General features: G+C 44.5%; 1 protein-coding gene across 1 annotated transcript in view; it reads right to left on the bottom strand.

Moving 5' to 3' along the window:
• PTER (phosphotriesterase related) overlaps positions 1-4845 on the bottom strand; it is a 55451-nt gene extending 50606 nt beyond the window's left edge. Inside the window, exon 1 of the mRNA XM_082259915.1 lies at positions 4781-4845. The gene's annotated coding sequence lies outside the window, so the exon portion shown is untranslated. The remainder of the gene's footprint in view (positions 1-4780) is intronic.
• Between the last annotated feature and the right edge of the window lie 12654 nt (positions 4846-17499).

Below are 17499 nucleotides of genomic sequence, written 5' to 3'. Positions count from 1 at the left end.
AGAAGTACAGGACCCCTTGATTATAGGGGGTCACAAACGCATAATAAATTCTCACTTCGTCTGATCAAACACATTGGTGAAATGTTTGATCGGACTAAGTGAGGATTTATTATGCGTTTGTTTTAGTTTAGTTGGTAACCCACACCAATCCCCCACCCCTTTAGTTGAGACTAGTGATCGACCGATATTGGTTTTTCCTTACCGATATTTTGGCCATTGGCCGATATGGGCCGACATTTTCGTATATTTAAAAAAAAAAAATTTTTTTTAACTTGACAAATACTCTTGTGGAGGGATCTGGGGGTCTAAAAGACCCCAAACCCCTCCTCTGCACTTAAAAGCATTCAAAATGCCAAATTTGGCTGTTTTCAATGCTGTCACTTTTTTGAATCTGGCACCAGTACCCGGAACTTCCCGAAGTGATGTCATAACATCACTTCCGGGTTTTTACATGTAGACCCGATCAGAGCAGAATGCAACTTTGATTGGGTCTTCAGTGGCCGTGCAGGCTGGTTGCCCGGGTTTCCCGGTGGGACGGGAGACCCGGGCGAGCTGCAGAAGGTGGCGGGAGGGGGGGACATTCCCTCCTGCTCCTTGTAATGACAGCCGAGCGGCTTCTCAGCCGCATCGGTTGTCATTACAAGACAGCCGACCGTTGGCTATGGACGCCGGTACCGGGGTGATGCCTCTAGCTGCAGGCATCACTCCGGTACAGCACTTTCCCAAAATATCGGCAATAATCGGTAACCTCAGGGGCCGATTCCGCTATATCAGGGAAAGTGCATATGGGCCCTCGATATATCGGCTTTGCCGATAATCGGTCGATCCCTAGTTGAGAGCCTTCTATAATCAACAGGGGTCCAACAATCATTGTTTGAGGAGACAAGGAACCAGAATCTCCTATTTCATATATGCTGACATTGGCAGCATGTCTCCATATTTATATATACAGGGGTGAACAAAAAAATAAAATGTACAGTATCTCACAAAAGTGAGTACACCCCTCAAATTTTTGTAAATATTTTATTCTAACTTTTCATGTGACAACACTGAAGAAATGACACTTTGCTACAATGTAAAGTAGTGAGTGTACAGCTTGTATAACAGTGTAAATTTGCTGTCCCCTCAAAATAACTCAACACACAGCCATTAATGTCTAAACCGCTGGCAACAAAAGTGAGTACACCCCTAAGTGAAAATGTCCAAATTGGGCCCAATTAGCCATTTTCCCTCCCCGGTGTCATGTGACTCGTTAGTGTTACAAGGTCTCAGATGTGAATGGGGAGCAGGTGTGTTAAATTTGGTGTTATCGCTCTCACTCTCTCATACTGGGCACTGGAAGTTCAACATGGCACCTCCTGGCAAAGAACTCTCTGAGGAGCTGAAAAAAAGAATTGTTGCTCTACATAAAGATGGCCTAGGCTATAAGAAGATTGCCAAGACCGTGAAACTGAGCTGCAGCACGGTGGCCAAGACCATACAGCAGTTTAACAGGACAGGTTCCACTCAGAACAGGCCTCGTCATGGTCGACCAAAGAAGTTAAGTGCACGTGCTCAGCGTCATATCCAAAGGCACTACTATACATTGTAGCAAAGTGTCATATTTTCATTGTTGTCACATGAAAATATATAATAAAATATTTACAAAAATGTGAGGGGTGTCATCACTTTTGTGAGATACTGCATATAAAAAAAAATCTAATGATTTGGACCATCTCATTAATGTACAGTTGTGGATAAGAGTGGTTGCCCAATTCAGCAAGCTGTGTTAGCCATTAAGTGTATCTAAAGCCCAAACATTTTTGTTAGTTCAGAAATGAGTGCGGAAGGGTTACAGCCCCATTTAATTTGAATAGAATGGGGAGGGGTTAAAACCCTGATCAGGATTTTATTTCTGGCTCACCCTCTAAATTTGTTCTGGTCATGGATATAATGTGAAGCAAAATCAAACAGGAAAGTTCATCATATGCAATCTTCATATTTCTCTCCTGACATGATTAACTTAAAGTGAGCTTGTACTCCATTTAAAATTTAGTTAAACTTTCTGTCTATGACATCACAAGATGCCGGATAATTGCCTTGATTTGTCAAACATTTTTCGTAACCCTCCGATTTAATTCACTTTGGTATTGAATACACTATATTGTCAAAAGTATTGGGACACCTGCCTTTAAACGCACTTGAACTTTAATGGCATTCCAGTCTTGGTCCATAGGGTTCAATATTAAGTTAGCCCACCCTTTGCAGCTATAGCAGCTTCAACTGTTCTGGGAAGGCTGTCCACAAGGTTTAGGAGTGTGTCTATGGTAATGTTTGACCGTTCTTCCAGAAGCGCATTTGTGAGGTCAGGCACTGATCTTTGGACGAGAAGGCCTGGCTCACAGTCTCCGCACTAATTCATCCCAAAGGTGTTTTATAGGGTTGCGGTCAGGACAAGTTCCTCCACCCCAAAGTTACCCATCCATGTCTTTATGGACCTTGCTTTGTGCACTGGTGTGCAGCCATGTAGGAAAAGGAAGGGGCCATCCCCAAACTGTTCCCATAAAGTTGGGAGCATGAAATTGTCCAAAATGTCTTGGAATGCTGATGACTTAGGAGTTCCTTTCACTGGAACTAAGGGGCCATGCCCAACCCCTGAAAAACAACCCCACACCATAATACCCCCTCCACCAAATGATCTGGACCAGTGCACAAAGCAAGGTCCATAAAGACATGGATGAGCGAGTTTGGGGTGGAGGAACTTGAAAGGCCTGTACAGAGTCCTGACTTCAACCCAATAGAACACCTTTGGGATGAATTCGAGCGGAGACTGTGAGCCAGGCCTTCTCTCTAGCATCAGTGCCTGACCTCAAAAACGCGCTTCTGAAAGAATGGTCAAACATTCCCATAGACACACTCCTAAACCTTGTGGACATCCTTCCCAGAAGAGTTAAAGCTGTTACAGCTGCAACGGGTGGGCCAACTCAATATTGAACCCAACGGACTGAGATAGCATTAAAGTTCATGTGTGTGTAAAGGCAGGTGTCCCAATACTTTTGATAATTTTGTATATTTTATATATATATATATATATATATATATATATATATATATACACACACATATACATACATACATATATACACACACACACACACACACACATATATATATATACACACACTGTAGCCCAAAAACATAAATGGCCCTAACATTTTATTGAAACTCCCTCAGTAGCCAGTAAGGGCACAAATTAAATCCGAGAGGGGTACATAGTAAGTTTTTTTTTTTATAAGCTAAGAGCGGCCTTCATCTGGTGTCTGCTTCTACACGGTAATTTTACACAAAAAAGTTTAAAATGGAGGACAGGTCACTTAAAGGATAAGTTTACAGTAAAGGAAACCTCTACTTCTGCAAAATGCTAGTTTATTGCATAAACCCGACAGCAAGGCAATAAACAGTAATATTGTGCACACTAAAATAACTTTTCAGTGATCTATCTACAGTACACTGAAATCTGATTGGTTGTTCTACAGTCCTATGTACTTTAGCACTTCTGTATAAAGTTAAAAAAAATTAAAAAAATAACAAAATAAATAAAAAAGTCAGTTTGTGGCCCTAGACTTATAGATGGAAAATTCATACATTTTTGGGACACCGCGCTCATTCTGAAAAGCGAGCTGTATCTCACTAGGAATATTTCACCCCTCATTCTAGCCATCAATGTTTACGATTCCGAATAAGGTTTTATAACTGTGCCAGAGGACTTTATTCTGCCAGGGAAACATTTTACAGTCAGAGTTGAATGCGTTTATAACCACAGCTATACGGCTTGTCCCCAAAACTACAAAATAAATTGTTCAACTTTTTTCCCATTGCAAGTTCTCAAATCTGTACATTTAAAGCCACCTATGCCGAATTTGTTGTTTGATCAATCTTGGCCAGCAAAGAGATCATCTTTTCTCACCTAAATGTAGAATGAGGGGATTGCACTGCAGGGGTTCCCCTTCCTGTGCAGAGGTCACGATGGGGCCCACTCCACTACTTGGGAGTGGTAGTGGATAATGCTGGACAGGTGGATGTGTGCATTGTCACAGGAACTAAGAGTTAACTGGAGAACAGTTGCAGTGCCAGTGTACATTCAGTGGAGGCCACCTTAAGGTTGAGTATTTCCCCATGGCAGCCTCAGTCTTGTCCCCGGGAACTGATGAAGACAGTACAGAGTAAAGGTACCCCGTGTGTTTGCGTCACGTGACCATGTTAGAAGTGCCTAACATAGCCCAGAAGAATTTACACAAGGTAGGCATTCCAGGTAACCCAGCACTTGGCGTCCAACAAGTTAATGGGAAAACATGTAGGACATGACAGACAACCATACTACTGAGCCACCCTGCCACACCTGCCCTACAAATGCTTTGTCTAAGGTTGCCGTTCACACTGCTCTTATGCAAGGTGAAGCCCATGTGAAACAGGGCTTACAGTGCACAATTTTTTTTTTTTTTTTTTTTAATAAAATTGCTTCTAAGGCTATTTTTGCACCCATGGCATTCACTCGCTTGCAGCACTTCCCCAAATTGTGGGTTGTGGCGCACACAGAGGAATCACTTAACTCCCTGATATTGGGACTATGTGTCCATTGATCCTTTAGACACAAGCTAAGCAACCAACTGTCAATCACAACCTGGTGAGCAAAGCAGCCATGTTGTGAAGGAGTTAACTGTCTATGCAGGTGTAATCCTGGTTGGGAGCATGCATGTAGGGATGGCTACACTGGGGAGACCCTATAAGGCAGTGTAACAACGTCATAGAAGAAAATGTCCCTTATCTGATCTTGAATTCGTTCTTCTGGAGGATATATTGCTCTAAAAAGATATGCTGAATTTTTTAGTTTAGAAAACAGTTTAGAAAACATATATACGGCTTATAGATTATAAACTGTTTATTGAAACTTCAACAATAACTTTTTGGGGTTAATTTATAAAGCATTAAAAGTAACATTAACCAAACATTTACTGCATACGGTGTATTTTTTTGCATGTGCTTTAGATTACAGGGAGTCAAATGCAGTGATTTTTCCTTTTTCTTTTAATTGTAATTTTTAAATAATGATATTGTGTCTAACAATCACACTATTAAACAAAATGGCAAGGTGGATCCCTCTCAATTCTGAAGGTGACAGGGTTCTTCTGTAGGCTGAAGGATTCATTGACCAAGACTAGCCATGAAAAAAAGCCCTAGCGCATGTGCCCAGTTTCAAAGACCGCTGGCAGTAGTGATCATGCTATTAGGGTCCTTTCACAGGGGCAGATTTTCTCAACGGGGGATCGATCTGCCGACCCCCCGCTGAGCAGGCGGATGACAGGTCCATCATCGCTCATTGTACAGAGCCCTGCTCTCCTCTATGGGAGATTGGATGAAAACAGACCTCCTGTCCATGGGTGTCCGCAGGTAGGGGCAAGGGGGGGGGAAATGCCCCCCCCCGGAATCTCAATTTCCCCTTTCAAGTGGTTGTTAAGCCACTGTATGCCATCCTGTCTAGTCTGTGTTTTAAAAAAATAAGCCGTTCTTTACCAGTTTTCAAAGGGCCAAGCGCTGCTCACGTGACCCGTCGGCTCTCTCCTCTCCCTGTCTGACAGCTGCCTGCAGCGGGCGGGGCTAAGGATTCCTCACTGATGTCAGTCATTAGGGAGTAGAAGGGGAGGGGGAGAGGCGGCGGGTCACGTGAGCGGCACTCTGAAAACTGATAAAGAACGGCTTATTTTTATAAAACACAGATACAGGGGCACACAAGATTATTAAACAGACTGTAGAAAGGATATGAAACTTTAAATCAAACTACAGGAGCAGACAGGGAGGGAGGGGGGAGAGAGGTGGGAGGGGGACAGGACAGCTGCGGATGACGGAGGCACGTAAACTGACCACCGTGTCGGGGCTCAGCAGCCATGGTATATGGTGGTCAGTTTACAGAGGGGAGGTCATAGCCAGGCAGGATATGCCAGGTATTTTAGGTGATCGAAGGGGCCAAATTACACAGCAAAGCACTGTGTTGTATAACATGCTTCAAGGGACCAGGATCAATTTTTTTTTTAGGTTAACAAATGCTTTAAAAATAAATGCTGCTGTTTGCTCTTTAAAAATACTCAAAATAAGTATAATGACTAAGCCCCTCCCCTTCATGACATTGTTGCAAAGGAGCGGAGCATGGGTGACCTTAAAACGATGCCCTACCCTGAAAAAAGTTCTGCGTCCTCCGGACGGATGGAAAATAGGGTCACCATCCGATCCTCCGGAAGGATAGAAAATAGGGTCACCATCCGATCCTCCAGACAGATAGAAAATAGGGTCACCATCCATCTGGATTTCACATATAGGATCGGATAGGATTGGATACCAGTGGGTGTCAGCGGACATGTCACAGCTGACATGAAAAAAGGGACAATGAAAGACGGAAGGTTCAGTCTCGGAATGGTTGCAACAAAAAGGGGCTCGCAGGGATTACAGTGCAGACATAAACTTTATTGGTGATGATGCACAAATAGTGTGACTTACATAAAAAATATATGTGTAGACTCGTCAAGTAGACTGAATGACCCTGAAGACCCCTACGGGTGTCAGGATGTACATAGATGCACTGTAATCCCTGTGAGCCCCTTTTTGTTGCAACCATTCCGAGACGGAACCTTCCGTCTCTCATTGTCCATTTTTCCATGTTCTATCCCCTGGTTGCGTGGGGTTCCCGGTCGCAATAGACCGTTAGGCACAACTTGACTGTTTCTCGCCTACTGGTTCAGTTTGGCTTGAGAACATCACTTTGCGATTCAGTCTTTTATCATCATTTTGGTCATGTCACAGCTGACACCCGCTGCCCCACAGGGGTGAATGAAGCATCCACAATCATGTCCGCCTGATAAACTGACAAGCGGACCTGATTGGAAAGCCCGTGTTAAAGGGGCCTTACTGTGTTAGCCCTAAAAAGCCTTGTACCTTGAGCTGCACTTTCTACACATCTCATGTGATTCAGTTGACAAAGTTTCTTTCTGCCTGTCCTGGTGACTCTTTTCACTGACACAGACTGCAAAAGGAAATCCAAAATCTTGTTGTCCCCAGAAAACAGGGAACATCAATTGCACAATAGTCTATTTCACTACATAATCAGTTTGTCGCTGAGCAGTGAGGGGTGTACCAAGATATCCGTCGCCACCTTCTACCTGCAGGTTATTCGCTATATTTACTATATTACAATAATAATAGAAATGTAATATTGTAATTCAGTCTATAAGGTCAGTTAATTGCTAAAATAAATGTAAAATTCAAGACTTGCGTGGGTGTAAGAAGGTGTTCGGTTACATTAGGAAACCTATTGGAACGCATAGCGGCCATGTTGGGAACGCATGGCGCATGCGCAGTAAGTTTTTCCCGTCCAAACATCACTTCCAGTTGCAGAATCTGATAGGTAGCGGTATTCTGATTGAACACGACATCCGTCTTCCCTTCCCTACGAGTGCCAAGATGCAGGGGGGTGGGAAGTTCAAAAAAGTACACAGAAGAACATGACATGATACATTGTAATCTGTTAGGATTACATTACTGTATCAAACCATTTCACCTCCGTTTTGTCCCTAGTGCTTTGTCCAGTGCCCTGTCTGCACTTTTACTGTTTTATTACTTTTATTTTTAATAATAATTTTTTATTAATAATTTATTAGTTTAATTTATTAATAATGTATTAATACTTTTTATTTACTTTTACTGTTTTTTTCCCAAGAATTACAGGCCTACAATAAAAACAAGATTTCCATTCAAAACAATGTATGGTTTGACATTCAAAAATACTGACATAATTAGACCGCCAGGGAGGTTAAGGGGGAACCAATGCCTCGTACACCTGATCAGATAATCGGTCGACTTATCGTTTGTATTTTGTTGCATGATAAAAATATTGAATTCAACAATGCGTACTAAACGTATGATTTTTTTGTACGATTCTGGAAAACTGGTTGTGTAGCTATATCGGATTGTGCAAAACAAAAACAATGGCAAGTAGGCTTTTTCTGGGTTATTTTCCTATTTCTGATCATGCACGGTCTTTGGCTATCGATTTTTAGCGAACGCATACTGTACTGAATAAATGATTAGCATTTGCTAGGCTATTGTACGACAAAAGTTTTCATGTTTGTCCCTTTGGATTTTGTTGGACGTAATGTTGTGATCGGCTGTCGAAAGCTGTGTACTAATCATCAGATTATCGTGCGATCAATTCGAAAGCGATTTTTTTTTGTTGTACAATTATCTGATTGTGTGTACGAGGCATTAGCCTCATATAGGCAAAAAGTGCTATAGACCTAAACCAGCAGGTAAGGTCCCTTTCACACAAGCGGACCATTCAGATCCGCCTGTCCATTTTTCAGGCAGATCTGAACAGATGCCACATGCATCTCTATGGGGCATTGGATGTCAGTGGAGACATGTCCGCTGACATCCGATCCAATCCGTCAAATCCAGATGGATGGAAACCCTATTTTCCATCCGTCTGGCAGATCGGATGAGAACGGATAGACGGTCCGTTCCCATCCGATTCCCCCATAGAGAACAGCGGTGACCTGACAGCTCTGTCTCTGCACACAGCGCGGAAACACAGCTGCCATCCACCAACGGACTCCTATGTGTGAAAGGGGCCTAATGCCCCGTACACACGTGCAGATTGTCGGCCGAAAAGATTCGGCCGACGACCGATCGGCCGATTGTAGGCTTGTTAGTATGATGCTTCCGACAGCGCACTTTCGGCCGAAAAGAATCTGTCATGCAGGCATTCAAATTTTTGTTGGCCAACACCAGAATGGCCGATTGTTCGCCAGTCAGTACAGATTTCGGCCGACAGACAGCAGATTTGCAAGACTGGGCATGCTTAGAAAAGAAAAAAGACACGGAAAGTTAACCATCACATGACATCACTTCTGCAGTCGGCTGTTGTTGGCCGACAAAATTCGTGTGCAGTCTTTTGCACTTTTCAGCGGACAGGACAGCCCTGGACAAAAGACGGCCGATCGGTCGACCGATGATCGGTACGTGTGTACGAGGCAGCCCCGCTATAGGGATGCCACCTTATCCCTTTAAATTGGTAGTATACTCCGCTTTTTAACTTTTACCTACAGATAAGCCTATAAGGTAAAGTAGGTAAAAATAATATCTCCTACACCTGCGCGGTTTAGGAGATATTTGCCCTGCATGCAGCCGCTGACACCAGCGGACCTTCAGAGCTCCTTGCCGGAAAGTGAACTCCTGTGCAAGTGAACTTCCGATGCATACGTCATCGGGGGTCCGGCCACTCACAGCGTCGGAGCCGCCGAACCCAGAAGAGACACTGAGCGAAGATGTTGGCTGGGTCAGCAGTGTCCAGGCGACCGCGTCGGGGCTTCGTTCTAAGGTAAGTATTTCATAATTAGCTAGTATGCGATGCATTCTAGATTGTAAGCTCTAACGACCAGGGCCCTCTAGTTCCTCCTGTATTGAATTGTATTGTACCTGTATTGTCTTCCCTCACATTGTAAAGCGCTGCACAAACTGTTGGCGCTATATAAATCCTGTATAATAATAATAATAATAATACTAGCACATTATGCCTTTGTCCTGCAGGGTTTTTTATTTTTTTTTTGAGGATACAACCGCTTTAAAACCAAGCACTTATTAATCACTCAGGTTCTGCGGCTGATTAGGGTGATAATTAATCGCACTTGGTGCCTTATTTGTAATAAATCAGAACCTGTGTAATTCATATGTGTTTGGGTTTAAAGGGACGAGGTGGCAACCCTACCCCGCTACAGGGAAGGAAGTGTAGGTTTCCTGGAGTTCAGTCTTAACACAAGTTACAGAATAACCAGTTGCATACTCACCAGTTACAGCATTAACCAGTCCCTTTTTTTTTTTTTTTCCCGCAAACCAGCTGAAACAACAAAGCGAATATTTTTACGTCCAACAGACTTCCCAAATTACACCGCGTGTGCTGTAAGAGGATCTCAGCTGTGCCTGACTGTTATGGAATGATATAACCTTTCCCCAATGCATATCAGTAAGGGATTGGCTGATAGAAGCTGTCCAGTGATTGGTCAGCAGGGCCATTCCTCTTGTACTTTGCTCCCATTGCAATCCTCTAAGCCAGCTGCTGCTGTGTGTTGTAGAAGTACATTGACTGCACAGCAACTGACACATAAGAGAAGTGCACTGTCACTGCTCTGCGCACTGTGATAGAGAACAACTCCATGGATCAGACTGTGCAGAGAAATATAGACTTCATAACTTCACGGCAAGACTGCTGAGCGCAGAGTCTGCTGAGTCAAATCCTTCCCCTGATTTATGTTATAGAAGTGTAATTACGTCCACCAGTGTGCAGTCACATGTAGTTACCTTGCAGCACATCATAAAACGTCTGTAGTCCGTCAGCTCCTTTAATTATTGCTATTCTTTAGTGTTCATTAGGGTTGGTCCGCAAACGATGAATTGCAGGCTGAACGTAAAATAAAGGAATGGAAATGTGATTTTGTACCATTTGCAAGGGTGAATTCTCACTAGTGTGTTAATCTGCCTTTTAGTGCACTTGTAAAATGCAGATCAACACATAGACACATAAAAAACAATTGTTTTCTGTATGTTATTCACACTACAATGCTGCATTGACCTGCATTGCATTGCATTATAATGCAGCATGCATGCATTTTAATGCAATGCAACACAATTAACCACTTTAAGACCGGAAGGATTTGCCCCCTTAACGACCTATTTTGCGATTCGGCACTGCGTTACTTTAATGGACAATTGCGCAGTTGTGCGACACTGTAGCCAAATAAAATTTACGTCCTTTTTTCCCCCATAAATAGAGCTTTCTTTTGGTGGGATTTGATCACCTGTGCGATTTTTATTTTTTGCGCTATAAACAAAAAAAGAGCGACAATTTTGAAAAAAACTACATTTTTCACATTCTGCTATATGACATTCTCAAAAAAAAAAATTTAAAAATCAAAATTTTTTTAACATTTTAGGCCAATTTGTTTTCTGCTACATATTTTTGGTAAAAAAAAATCACAATAAGCGTATTTTCATTGGTTTGCGCAAAAGTTATCGCGTCTACTAACTACGGGAAAGATTTGTCATTTTTATTGTTTTTTTTTTTTTTTTTTTACTAGTAATGGCGGCAAACTGCGATTTTTTGCAGGACTGCGACATTACGGTGGAAAGATCGGACCCCTGACTGACACTTTTGACACTTTTTGGGGAGTACGGGTGACATTACTACAGTAATCAGTGCTAAAAATATGCACTGTTACTGTAATAATGACACTGGCAGGGAAGGGGTTAACCCTGTGGGTGATGAAGGGGTTAAATGAAATCCTAGGGGAGTGATTCTAACTGTGGGGGGGGGTGTGGCTTCTGAAATGACCATAGAGACATGTGATCCTATATAGAAGGATCAGATGAGCTCTGTGATCATTCCAGGGAGAAGAACGGTCAGCTGTGTTTACAACGGCTGATCGTTGTTCTCTCTCGGCGGGGAGCGATCGGGGGGGTCACACAGCAATCAGAGCCGCCTGACACCCGCATCGGCTCCCCGCTGACGATCGGGGACAGGAGTGCGCTGAGGCGGCGCATGCTCGCCCCCTAGCTGTCTCCAGTTGAGCGACGTAGACCTATGTTGTTTTGCCTGTAGGAGCCAGCATGCCGCAGTAAATATGGCGTAAGCGATCGGCAAGTGGTTAAAGAGGAAGTATAGTTATCTTTTTTAATTGTACCTACAGGTAAGCCTATAATAATGCTGGCCATACACTAGCCAAAAAATTGTGCAAACTAATTTTCCAAAAACAAAAAAATCGTCTGTGAGTGCAGACGATTGTGTCGTCATGTAATGACCGAATTTCGAACGATAAATCGTTAAATGGACATAAATCAATCTGTTTTTCCTTCAGTTTGTCACATATGCCTAGTGCAAACAGTTCGGCCAAGAAACACATTAACCTTTCAATACATCGTTCGTTCGGCAGAATTTTCCAAACTGTTCCTTTGATTTTTCGCCTCTGAAAAGTTAAAACCGATTTTCTATTTGTGCCCATTAACTGGAAGAAAAACGAACAAACAGACTAAATGACAGATTTTAGAATGATTTTTCGGCTAGTGTATGGGCAGCATAAGACTTACCTGTAGGTACTGTGAATATCTCATACACTTGCACAGTTTAGGAGATATTCAGAGTGCATCCAGCCAATGACGTCATCGGCGCTTGCGCTCTGAAGGTCTGGCTTACCGTGCCGGATCTTCAGAGCTCGTGCCGCAAACGGCAGCTCCCACACACATGCATCCAGCCAATGACGTCATCACGGCTCCGGCCACTCACAGCTCCAGAGCTTGCAAACCCGGAAGAAACACCGGGGAAGATGTCAGCTGTCTCAGCCATGTGCGGGCGTGCGGGCACGATGCATACTAGCACATTATGCCTTTGTTTTGCAGGTTTTTTTTTTTTCTTCTCGAGGTTTACAACCTCTTTAACCGCTTGCTGACCATCCGCCATATTTTTACTGCGGCAGGTCGGCTCTGTCCCGCGAAACTACATACCTGTACGTCACTTCGCTGGACTGCCACAGGGGAAGCTAATCAGCAGGTCCAGCGGCTGAGATTGCCGCCAGGCAGACTGCTGTTCTGTCAGTTATGGACACAGGGATCCTGTGTTCCTCTTATTTAGGAGCACAGGTCTCTGTGTTCATGCAGCAAGCCCATCCCCCCACAGTTAGAAAGCACCCCCCCAGGGACACACTTAACCCTTTTATCACCCCTGGTGCTAACCCCTTCCCTGCCAGTGTCATTATTACAGTAACGGTGCATATTTTTAGCACTGATTACTGTAGTAATGTCACTGGTCCCCCCAAAAGTTTCAAAAATGTCAGTTAGGGGTCCGATCTGTCAGCCGCAATGTCGCTAAAAATCGCCGATCACCACTATTACTAGTAAAAAAAAATAAATATATATAACATAAATCAGTGGTTCTTAACCTTGTTGGAGGTACTGAACCCCACCAGCTTCATATGTGCATTCACCGAACCCTTCTTAATTGGAAAAATAAAATATGATTTTATGAGTCTAGTCTCGGGAGGGGCACTGCCAGAAAATAAAGTGTTGTTTACAGAACTGAATTAAACGTATCATACAAAGTAAAATGTACAGTGGTCAGTAGTATGTAGGGCAGCGTACAGAGGTCATTAGGCTGTAGGGCAGCGTACAGAGGTCAGTAGGCTGTAGGGCAGCATACAGAGGTCAGTAGGCTGTAGGGCAGCGTACAGAGGTCAGTAGGCTGTAGGGCAGCGTACAGAGGTCAGTAGGCTGTAGGGCAGTGTGCAGTAGTGAGTAGTTTGTAGGGCAGTGTGCAGTGGTCAGTAGTTTGTAGGGTAGTGTACAGTGCTCAGTAGTTTGTAGGGCAGTGTAGCGAGGTCAGTAGCATGTAGGGCAGTGTATAGGGGTCAGTAGTTTTTAGGGTGGTGTAGAAAGGTCAGTAGCATGTAGGGCAGTGTATACGAGTCAGTTGATTGTAGGGAAGGATAGAGTGGTCAGTAGGCTGTAGGACGGTGTTTAGAGAATAGGGCAGAGGACAGGAGTTGACAGGACAGAGGATAGGACAGTGTACAGGGATCAGTAAAGCCACACACCAGGGGGCTGGGAGGGCACACACCAGGGGAGGGGGTCAGGAGGGCACACACCGGGGGGTTATGAGGGCACACACCAGGGGGTTGGAAGGGCATACACTGGGGGGAGGGTCAGGAGGACACACACTGTGAGGGAGGGTAGTGAGGGCACACACCAGTGGAGAGTCAGGAGGCCACACACTGGGTGTCAGGAGGGCACACATCAGTGGTTGGGAGGGCACACACTGGGGGAGCCAGGAGGGCACACACTGGGGGGGGGGGATTGGGAAGGCATACCATGGGGTATCAGGAGGGCACACACTGGGGGGGGGGTGCTAGGGCATACCATGGGGTGTCAGGAGGGCACACTGGGGTGGGGTTGGGAGGGCATACCATGGGGTGTCAGGGGGGCACACACTGGGGATAGGAGTTGGGAGGGCATACCATGGGGTGTCAGGGGGGCACACACTGGGGGGGGGGGGTTGGGAGGGCATACCATGGGGTGTCAGGAGGACACACACTGGGGGGGGGGAGGTGTTGGGAGGGCATACCATGGGGTATCAGGAGGGCACATACCAGGGGGCATTCACAATGCTTATTGAGCTAAATGAAAAGGACATGCATTTCCATTTGTTAGCTAACATCACCTCTATGCTAAGCTGCAGTAACTTAGCAGACTTAGCATAGAGGTGCTTGCAAACGAATCCACCATGTACAGCTAGCTGAGCCTACCTCCAGGAACATTCACTCGGCTCCCTCTGCTCAGCTGCTCACACTTCCCTCTTCCAGGCGGGCGCGATCTCCGTGGTCAGGTACATCCCCATCCCGCCCACTCAAGCAGCAAGCAGCCTGCAGGAGATAGGCTGGAAACCTGCTGGGGGAGGTACAGGGGGCGGAGTGTCAAGTGTCTATGTGTAATGGCTGTGAGTCGTCCGGACCGCAACTCTGATTTCCCGGGGGGGGGGTTGGCCTCACAATCAGTAATATTTTCTCGGGGGGAGCAATTGCCCTGTTGCCCCCCCGCCGAACCCCTGAGACTTACTCACCGAACCCCTGGGGTTCGATCGAACCCAGGTTAAGAACCACTGACATAAATCTTTCCCCTAGTCTGTAGATGTGATAACTTTTGCGCAAACCAATCAATGTACACTTATTGGGATTTTTTTTTTTTACCAAAAAAATGTAGCAGAATACAATGGCTAAAAATTTGGAAAGAATTTGATTTTTAATTTTTTTTTTTTTTTTTTATTGGGAATGTTATATAGCAGAAAGTGAAAAATATTGGGTTTTTTTTTTTTTTTCAGAATTGTTGCTATTTTTTTGTTTATAGCGCAAAAAATAAAAATCGCAGAGGTGATCAAATACCACCAAAAGAAAGCTCTATTTGTGGGAGCAACAATTCTGAAAAAAAAAAAAACAATATTTTTCACTTTCTGCTATATAACATTCCCAATAAAAAAAAAAAAAATAAAAATCAAAATTCTTTCCAAATTTTTAGCCATTGTATTCTGCTACATATTTTTGGTAAAAAAAAATCCCAATAAATTTTTTTTGGGTACAGCATTGCACGACTGCGCAATTGTCCGTTAAAGTAACGCAGTGCCGTATTGCAAAAAATGGCCTGGACATTAAGGGGGTAAATACTTCCGGTCCAGAAGTGGTTAACCACTTTACCCCCTTCCTGTCCAGGCCAATTTTCAGCTTTCAGCGCTCTCACAATTTGAATGACAATTGCGCGATCATGCTACCTTGTACCCATATGAAATTTGTATCATTTTTGTTTCACACAAATAGAGCTTTCTTTTGGTGGTATTTAATTACCGCTGGGTTTTTTATTTCTTACAAAAAAAAAGAAAAAAGACAGAAAATTTTGAAAAAAAAAAGTTTTTTTTATTTTCTGCGAGTAAATTTTGAAAATAAATAATTTTTCTCCTTCACTGATGTGCGCTGATGAGGTGGCACTGATGGGCATTGATGAGGTGGCACTTATGGGCACTGATGAGGTGGCATTAATGAGAAGGTACTAATATGCCGCACTGATGGGCACTGATAGGCGGCACTGATGAGCACTGTGAGCACTGATAGGCGGCACTGATGGGCACTGAGAGGTGGCACTGAGAGGCGGCACTGAGGGGTGGAACTGATAGGCACTGACAAGCGGCACTGACGGGTAGCACCGATAAACACTGCCGGGCAGCGCTGATGGACACTGATGGGCAGCACCATCAGTGCCCACATCAAGTGCCCATAGTGCTACCAGTCAGTGCTCATCAGTGCCTAGATGAGCAGGCACTGATGGGCACTGACTGTGGGCACTGATTGTGGACATTGATGGTGGGCACTTATTGGCACTCTATTTAAATTTTCTGTAATCAGGGAATTGATGATCAGTGCCCTGATTACATGTCCTTGTCTCCCCTGTGAGGAGGAACAGCTGATCGGCTCTCCTCGCCTCACACTCTGATAGTGTGAGGCGAGGAGAGCCAAATATCGGCACTTCCTCATTTACACAGCCGATCACATGGGTAAAGAGTCATGTCATTGACTCTTTACCGAGGTTGGGGTTGCGCTGTGTCCTAGCAACACAGCGCGGCCACGGTCGCCGCTCTGCGCACCCCCGCGGGCGCGCGAGAGAAACTTTTCTGGTGTGCCGTCATATAAACGCGTCCCAGAACAATAGATGCAACGCTCATTAGACGGCGGGCGGGTAGGAAGAGGTTAAAGAAAAAAGAAAAAAACTTTGCCTTGTCAAAAATGTTGTCCCTACCCCACAAACAGAAACAGGATGTGATGTCACAGGAAACATGCACAACATTTTACCTGCTTGCTGAGGGCCCCACGTACATATACAGCTGGGCTGCGGCTCCTACAGGCATAATCATGTACAGGTACAGGTCTGCGGCGCCGCCAATGACCTGCTCCCGCTATGATTGAACAGAGCGGGAGCCAATCAGCGGGTCTGTGACAAGGGAAGACAGAGATCCTATGTTTTCTGCTAAACAGGAACAGGGATCTCTATCTTCTCACAGCCAAAGCATCCTCAGTGTGAAAGGGCTCATATTGTAAATGAATGTTATTAAAAATGACCTTTCTTTTTATGTGATAAAATATGGTAACCTAGAGGCTTTCTGTACACAGACTGGACAGGACACCCCCCCCCCCCCCCCGAAATGTAATTTCCCGCTTGTGTGATTGGCTCACTTATTTTCCCAGAAGTCTGTATTAAGATACAAGTCAAATTTTGGGCATCCCCTGCAATAAAAATGTCATTTTGGTGAGATACTCCCAAAAGGAAATCACCCTGCAATTGCAGCAGCTGATTGATAATTACAAAATCACTCCCAATCACATTCTCTTTGCACATGGAGACAAACAAACAGCTTTTTCTGGAGAATAACAAAAGGTAGGAATCTTAAACAAATTGTACCATTTGCTAGGTATCGGCTGGAGTAAGCTCATGCCTGCAGTAAGGAATGAAGCCTCACACAGCAGCATTTTGCTGCAGTCTATGAGTCTGAGATCCCAATCCAAACTCTCCTAAATGAAGCACCCTCACCGCTACTACTGTAGGTAAATTTCCTTTTTGACCCCCTGTAGGCAGAAGAGCATATGTTATTTTTGTTTAGGAGACAATTTTGTGCAATGCCTCAAAGGCTGTGGCTCTGTTACCTACCCCTGTCTTTTGGAACTCTCTGGATATTTCTAGAACAAAGTGGGTGGAGGGACAGAGGCTGCAGCCTAAATAATTATGGGGTTTCCACCAATTGCTGGGGAGGCAGGGCCCAGAAGGTGGGGAAATAACCTATACATTCTCAGGAGCCTGGCAGTCTTGGAGCAAAGTCGGGGGTCCAGTCGTCTGGAG

This window comes from Pelophylax lessonae (assembly GCF_965119305.1).
Source record: "Pelophylax lessonae genome assembly, chromosome: 5".
Classification (NCBI taxonomy): domain Eukaryota; kingdom Metazoa; phylum Chordata; class Amphibia; order Anura; family Ranidae; genus Pelophylax; species Pelophylax lessonae.
This window is presented reverse-complemented; position numbering and strand designations above follow the sequence as displayed.